Source organism: Hoplias malabaricus, unplaced genomic scaffold, assembly GCF_029633855.1.
Source record: "Hoplias malabaricus isolate fHopMal1 unplaced genomic scaffold, fHopMal1.hap1 scaffold_29, whole genome shotgun sequence".
Taxonomy (NCBI): Eukaryota; Metazoa; Chordata; class Actinopteri; order Characiformes; family Erythrinidae; genus Hoplias; species Hoplias malabaricus.
The window spans coordinates 1-7,379 of NW_027101104.1; the positions used below are offsets into that span (position 1 = coordinate 1).

Below are 7,379 nucleotides of genomic sequence, written 5' to 3' on the forward strand. Positions count from 1 at the left end.
GTTTAATCGGCACTCGCCACCCCCGCGTCCGACTGCGCGGAGCCCCGCTCGGGACTCGGGGAGAGACCGTAACGGACGTGGACCCGGACCTACTCGGCTCTCCCTCCGTTCCCTGTACGGAGCTCTCTCGCAACACGGGCCGCGTGGACTGGCTCGGAACCGAGTCTTCGTTTGGGAAGACGAAGGGCCGTTTTCAGGCCCTGCGAGCTTCCAGCCGCGGTCTCTCTCTCTCAGCGGGGGCGCGGAGACCGATCGATGGGTAAAGCGACCCTCAGACAGGCGTGGCCGCGGGATGGACCCCCGCGGCCGCAATATGCGTTCGAAATTTCGATGATCTGTGTCCTGCAATTCACATTAGTTAACGCAGATGGCTGCGTTCTTCATCGAAGCACGAGCCGAGTGATCCACCGCTAAGAGTCGTATTCGGGTTTGTGCCCGGCCCGTTACAGGCCGGGCGAAGGAAGCCATTCGAACAAGAGACAATTTTTGCCAATATATTTCAAGCCGGGTGCCTTCCACCCCCGTGCAGGGGGGGAAAGGTCATTGAACCTGGGCGTCACCACCGGACCGAGGAGTTACGGCCCGGGGGACGATCGCCCGAGTAGGTGCCCGAGACTTACGTGGTTTAGGAGACCGGGGTCTAGGCACCCGCCGTTCCCGGCGAGGCCCAGGGGTTTGGTTCGCTGCGTTACGGGTCCCGGTCTAAGGCATTCAGGCGTGCGCTCAAAGCCAAGCTCTCCACCCCGGAGGGTATGAGCGAGGCCCGGTGGTACGCTCCCAAGTCCCCGCTTAGGGGAAGGCGCTGGGTAGATCCCACCTAGTCAGGACCGGCGGGCACCGGCCGTCTCCTTTCGGGTGTTTATAAACGCATCCGGGGTTCGTGAGGCCCCTTCAACTCGCGCACCGGCCTTAGACTATTATACGGTCCGTCTCTGCGAAGCCAACATCGGGGGTATTTTGCATGCGCTCTTAAGCTCCGCTCTAACCCCGTGAGGGGAAAGAGTTTCGCCCGGCGGTACGCTCCCGTCCACCACCGCCCCCTGTGCCGGGGGGATGGGTTCAGGGAGATCCCACCGAGGCCGGCGAGCACCGGCCAACGCCCTGGGGGTGAGTAAGCCCCTTTGACTCGCGCACGCACAATCAAGCCTTCAACGATCAATGGTTTTTTGGGTTTAACTACCCGGCGGGCGGCTCCGGCGCCACTCTTCCCCCCGCGAACGGGAGGGGCGGACCGGGGTACCTATGCACCTAAGGCGGTCCTCGCATAACCCCGAGTTCCGAAGCCGGCTCGCTACGTCCACCCACCCGGAGGGGGGAGAGACTCACGTCGGCCGACGACGAAAGGTACGAGGCTTCTGCGGTCCATACCTTGAAGGTACCCGCCGGGGGGGAGGTTCGGCCTCTCGAGTCCGACTCGACAACCGGCACGGACGGCGGGCGCCGACCGCGGCCAGGTCACCGTTATTGATCCTTCCGCAGGTTCCCCTACGAAAACCTTGTTACGACTTTTACTCCCTCTAGATGTCCGGGTTCGATCGACTTCCCATCGCCCGGAGGCGACCCCCGTTCGAGGGCCGCCCCGGGGACGGTCCGAGGACCTCACCGAGGCATCCGATCGGTAGTAGCGACGGGCGGTGTGTACAAAGGGCAGGGACTTAATCGACGCGGGCTGGTGACCCGTGCCTACTTGGAATTCCTCGTTCGAGGGGAATAGTTGCAATCCCCTGTCCCCAGCGGGGAATGGCGTTCATAGGATTGCCCGCACCTCTCGGCGTAGGGTAACTTACATGTTGAACCAGCCATTGTAGCTCACGTGCGACCCCGGACTTCTAAGGGCATCACAGACCTGTTATTGCTCCATTTCTCAAGTGGCTTCTGTGCCACAAATCGCTCTAAGAAGTTTAGCCACCGACCGCTGATTCCCACCGGGCGAACCCCAACCTTCAGGCCCGCGGTAAGCGGGAGGGCACCGGGGAGGGGAGAGGGAAGGCGAAGGCGAAGGCGAAGGACGGACAACCCACACCCGGAGAGCGGAACGAGGTGCGGACGGCATCGGGGAGGGAACCGAACGCGAAGGGGAGAGGCCGGAGCCACCCACTCGACGCAGAACTGAACCCCCGTCAACCGCATCACCTCCCCGAACCGATCCGGGGTAGAACCGGACCCCCGCCGAAACCCCCAACACCCCCACCCCGATGGGGACCCCCCGCGAACGGGGACCTTCGGGGATAGAGTCCGACCCAGGAGAGGGGCCGTGTAACTACTTAAAGGATGGGATCTCGTTCGTTACCGGAATTGACCAGACGAATCGCTCCACGAACTACCAACGGCCATGCACCACCACCCACAGAATCGAGAAAGAGCCGTCAATCTGTCAATCCTTACCGTGTCCGGGCCGGGTTAGGTTCCCCGCGTTGAGTCAAATTAAGCCGCAAGCTCCACTCCTGGTGGTGCCCTTCCGTCAATTCCTTTAAGTTTCAGCTTTGCAACCGTACTCCCCCCAGAGCCCAAAGACTCGTGGTTTCCCGGACGCTGCCCGGCGGGTCATAGTCGTTAACCCAACGCCGCCGGATCGCGGGTCGGCATAGTTTACGGTCGGAACTACGACGGTACCTGATCGTCTTCGATCCTCCGACTTTCGTTCTTGATTAATGAAAACATTCTTGGCAAATGCCTTCGCTTTTGTCCGTCCCGCACCGGTCTACGAATTTCACCTCTCTCGGTGCGGTACGAATGCCCCCGGCCGTCCCTCTTAATCATGACCTTTGGTCCGTCAAACCCACGAAATAGGACCAAGAGAGCGGTCGGATACCCCCCCGGCTCGGGGAACCGTGCGGCGGCCAGAAAACGGCCCCGCCCGGCCGCCTCGCCGAAGAGCTCCGACTCGCCCCCCATGGGAAGGCCTTATTCCATTATTCCTAGCTCAGTCCATTCAAGGCACGCTTCGGCCTGCTTTGAGCACTCTGTTTTGTTCAAAGTAAACGCACCGGACCCTTCCGCCCCCCACGTATTCAACCGCGGCGGACGACCCAGCTAAGGGCCTCTCCGCGGAGGAAGGGAGCAGAGGACACCGGATGAGTAGGGACAAGGTCCCGCGACCTCCACCCAGAGACCCGCGGGGGGTCCCCAACCCCCCCGGAGAGGGGCAGCTTCCCACCGCGAAGTCCGGACGGGCAGAGGCCCGGCAGCCGGGACCCGTCCCCGGATCCAACTACGAGCTTTTTAACTGCAGCAACGTTAACATACGCTATTGGAGCTGGAATTACCGCGGCTGCTGGCACCAGACTTGCCCTCCAATGGGTCCTCACCCACGGACGTAGATTGAGTTCATTTCGGTCCCGAAACCTTCAAACGGGGCCTCGCACCGATATTTTTCGTCACTACCTCCCCGTGTCGGGAATGGGTAATTTGCGCGCCTGCTGCCTTCCTTGGATGTGGTAGCCGTTTCTCAGGCTCCCTCTCCGGAATCGAACCCAGATTCCCCGTTACCCGTGGTCACCACACGTAGTCCCGTAGACTACCGTCGAAAGTTGATAGGGCAGACACTCGAATGAGACGTCGCCGCCCCGAAGGGCTCTGCGATCGGCCAAAGGTTATCTAGAGTCACCAAAGCGGACCCGACCGGAGTCGGGAGGGGGTTTTTTGGTTCTGATAAATGCACGTATCCGTGGGGGGCGCCGAGGGGGGAAGGTGAACCAGTCACCGACCACCTCGAAACGGCACCCCCACTTCCAACGCTTCGTTTGCATGTATTAGCTCTGGAATTACCACAGTTATACCAAGTAACGTGTGGAGCGATCAAAGGAACCATAACTGATTTAATGAGCCATTCGCAGTTTCACTGTACCAACGCCCGTGTGTACTTAGACTTGCATGGCTTAATCTTTGAGACAAGCATATGATACTGGCAGGATCAACCAGGCCGATCCCTCTGGTACTCAAACCCGGCTTGGGGAAAGAGAGAGAGTCGGTGGTGCGTGGAACTCGACCCCCCGAAGGAGGAAGAGACGCGCACCGCGGAAAGGCTTTTCGAACGAGACCCCCCGGAGGTGGGTCTGCAATCGGGGGTTTGACTACTTGGAAAATGTACGATTCAAGGCCCGGACGGTGCAGGCTAGGGGCCGGTTCCTTCCCTCAATAGGATCCCGACCCTAAGGCACCACCGACTCGGACCTTTTAACGGACCCAAACTGCGGTGGAAATTAGACCGACGGATAGGCTAAGTCTCCCTCGGAACGATTCTGGGACAAGCGGACCCCCTGTTACGGGGGGTCCACGAGCCATGGAGGCTGGAGCACGTGGCGGGGAGGATCGTTCTAAAAGCCGGTATTATTTCGGATTAGAAGCCTGCCCCTGGTGCTCCGGGTATGCCGCATTTCGAACGGGCGTAAAGGACGTCCGTTTAAGGGAAGAGAATGGAAGAGAATTTCCTGGCCCCCTCAAAGCGCGAGGAGGTCGGCATAGGTTTTACGGTACGCCCCCCCCGGAGCCGTCTGATGTTCAGAAGACGAAGGGTTTTGCCCCCAATCTCGTAAGGTCGAGGGCTCACCACCGAACTTCCAGCCGCGGTCCTTGGTAGGACCGATACGCGGACAAGCCGCAAAATCCTGGCCCCCTCGCAGTGCGAGGAGGTCGGCAAAGGTTTTACGATTCGCCCCCCCGGAGCCTACGGTTAGTTTTCTCGATTTAAGAAGACGAAGGGGGTCGGGCCCGGGAACCGTAAACCGAGCGCCTCTTCCCCTGCGAACTTCCAGCCGCGGTCCGTTTAAAAAGACCGATCCGTGACACCTCTAATGCGCTCTTTGCCTCCGGCCGTTTCCAGCGCGGGGGCCCGGTGGTGCGCTCCCAAGTCCCCGCGGAGGGGAAAATCTGGGAGATCCCACATTAGACCAAGCGGAACGCCGGTCTTCGCCTCGGGGGTTTGTATGCCCCTTTCGACTCGCGCACGGGCAAGAGTTAGGTTAGGAACGGGGACAACTGCCGGCGGGCGGCCCGTCGCACCCACCCCGCAAGTGGGCAGGTGGTCGGTGGCCTGTGGACCCGCCGCTCGGATTCGTTTATAGTAGGAACCATAACGGGGTACAACCCTCATACGCTCGACCCCCTCACGCCCAGAGAAGTGTTCACCTCCCTGGGCATATATCGAACGAATCATCGGGATTGAAGGGGAGGCCACCCAAACCATCCCCTTAGCCCAGAGGGGTGCCAGTCCTCGGGCTTCGGTATTCGCATCACCGGGGTCTATGGAGGTCTCGACTTAGGTTTTGAAAACCTCCAGAGGGGGGGCCGGATTAACCACCACCCTAGCCCAGAGGGGTGCCAGTCCTCGGGCTTCGGTATTCGCATCACCGGGGTCTATGGAGGTCTCGACTTAGGTTTTGAAAACCTCCAGAGGTGGGGCCGGATTAACCACCACCCTAGCCCAGAGGGGTGCCAGTCCTCGGGCATGTCACTTCGCATCACCGGGGTTCTATGGAGGTCTCGACTTAGGTTTTAAAAACCTCCAGAGGGTGGGGGCATATCTTATCCCCACCCTAGCCCAGAGGGGTGCCAGTCCTCGGGCATGTCATTTCGCATCACCGGGGTCTACGGAGGTCTCGACTTAGGTTTTGAAAACCTCCAGAGGGTGGGGGCATATCTTATCCCCACCCTAGCCCAGAGGGGTGCCAGTCCTCGGGCTTCGGTATTCGCATCACCGGGGTCTACGGAGGTCTCGACTTAGGTTTTGAAAACCTCCAGAGGGTGGGGCCTGACTTACCACCAACCCTTAGCCCAGAGGTGTGCCACTCCTCGGGCATGGAATTCGCATCAACGGGGTCTACGGATGTCTCGACTTAGGTTTTGAACACATCCAGGGAAGCAGAGCGGACATTCCCATTATTTCAAGCCCATCGGGAAGCCACTCCTTTGGGCATAGCGTTTCGCATCGCTGTTACCCAAACTTACGTCTGATTTAATGCCTCCCTAATATCCCGACGGCACCAGGCTGAGAAACCATATGCCCACAGGATTTGAGGCGTTGGAACCTCGTTCGCATAGCCGACAACGATGAACCTCCCTCGGACTCGCTACGAGGCTTGAGGAGGGTCCTGATTTTCTTAAAATCTCAGGTGAGGGACTTAGAAAATTTTCACTTTAAAACCACAGACCTCCAGAGGAGAGACCGGGCTTATCACAACCTTAGCCCAGAGGGCGTCACTCCTCGGGCATGTCACTTCGCATCACCGGGGGTCCATGGATGTCTCGACTTAGGTTTTGAACACATCCAGAAGGGGGGGCCGGATTAACCACCACCCTTAGCCCAGAGGGGTGCCAGTCCTCGGGCTTTAAATTCGCTTCGCCGGGGTCTATGGAAGTCATTTTTTAGACCTCCAGAGGGGAGGCAACCCAAACCATCCCCTTAGCCCAGAGGTGTGCCACTCCTCGGGCTTGTGTATTCGCATCACCGGGGTCCATGGAAGTCATTTTAGACATCCAGAGGGGAGGCCACCCTAACCATCCCCTTAGCCCAGAGGGGTGCCAGTCCTCGGGCTTTAAATTCGCTTCGCCGGGGTCTATGGAAGTCATTTTTAGACCTCCAGAGGGGAGGCAACCCAAACCATCCCCTTAGCCCAGAGGTGTGCCAATCCTCGGGCTTGTGTATTCGCATCACCGGGGTCCATGGAAGTCATTTTAGACATCCAGAGGGGAGGCCACCCTAACCATCCCCTTAGCCCAGAGGGGTGCCAGTCCTCGGGCTTTAAATTCGCTTCGCCGGGGTCTATGGAAGTCATTTTTAGACCTCCAGAGGGGAGGCAACCCAAACCATCCCCTTAGCCCAGAGGTGTGCCACTCCTCGGGCTTGTGTATTCGCATCACCGGGGTCCATGGAAGTCATTTTAGACATCCAGAGAGTGGGGCCGGTCTTACCACCACCCTTAAGCCCAGAGGGCGTCACTCCTCGGGCATGAAATTCGGATTACCGGGGTCTATGGATGTCTCAACTTAGGTTTTGAACACATCCAGAGGGGAGGCCACCCAAACCATCCCCTTAGCCCGGAGGTGTGCACCTCCTCGGGCTTCAAATTCGAATCACCGGGGTCCATGGAAGTCATTTTAGACATCCAGAGAGTGGGGCCGGTCTTACCACCACTCTTAGCCCAGAGGGCGCCACTCCTCGGGCATGAAATTCGCATCACCGGGGTCCATGGAAGTCAGTTTAGACCTCCAGAGAGTGGGGCCGGTCTTACCACCACTCTTAAGCCCAGAGGGCGTCACTCCTCGGGCATGAAATTCGGATTACCGGGGTCTATGGATGTCTCAACTTAGGTTTTGAACACATCCAGAGGGGAGGCCACCCAAACCATCCCCTTAGCCCGGAGGTGTGCACCTCCTCGGGC

General features: G+C 59.3%; 1 non-coding gene across 1 annotated transcript; it reads right to left on the bottom strand.

Annotated features, from left to right (window-relative positions):
- Positions 1 to 265: 265 nt before the first annotated feature.
- LOC136684555 (5.8S ribosomal RNA) lies at positions 266 to 419 on the bottom strand. The gene has a single exon (XR_010799716.1). It is a non-coding gene; the product is annotated as a 5.8S ribosomal RNA (ribosomal RNA).
- Between the last annotated feature and the right edge of the window lie 6,960 nt (positions 420 to 7,379).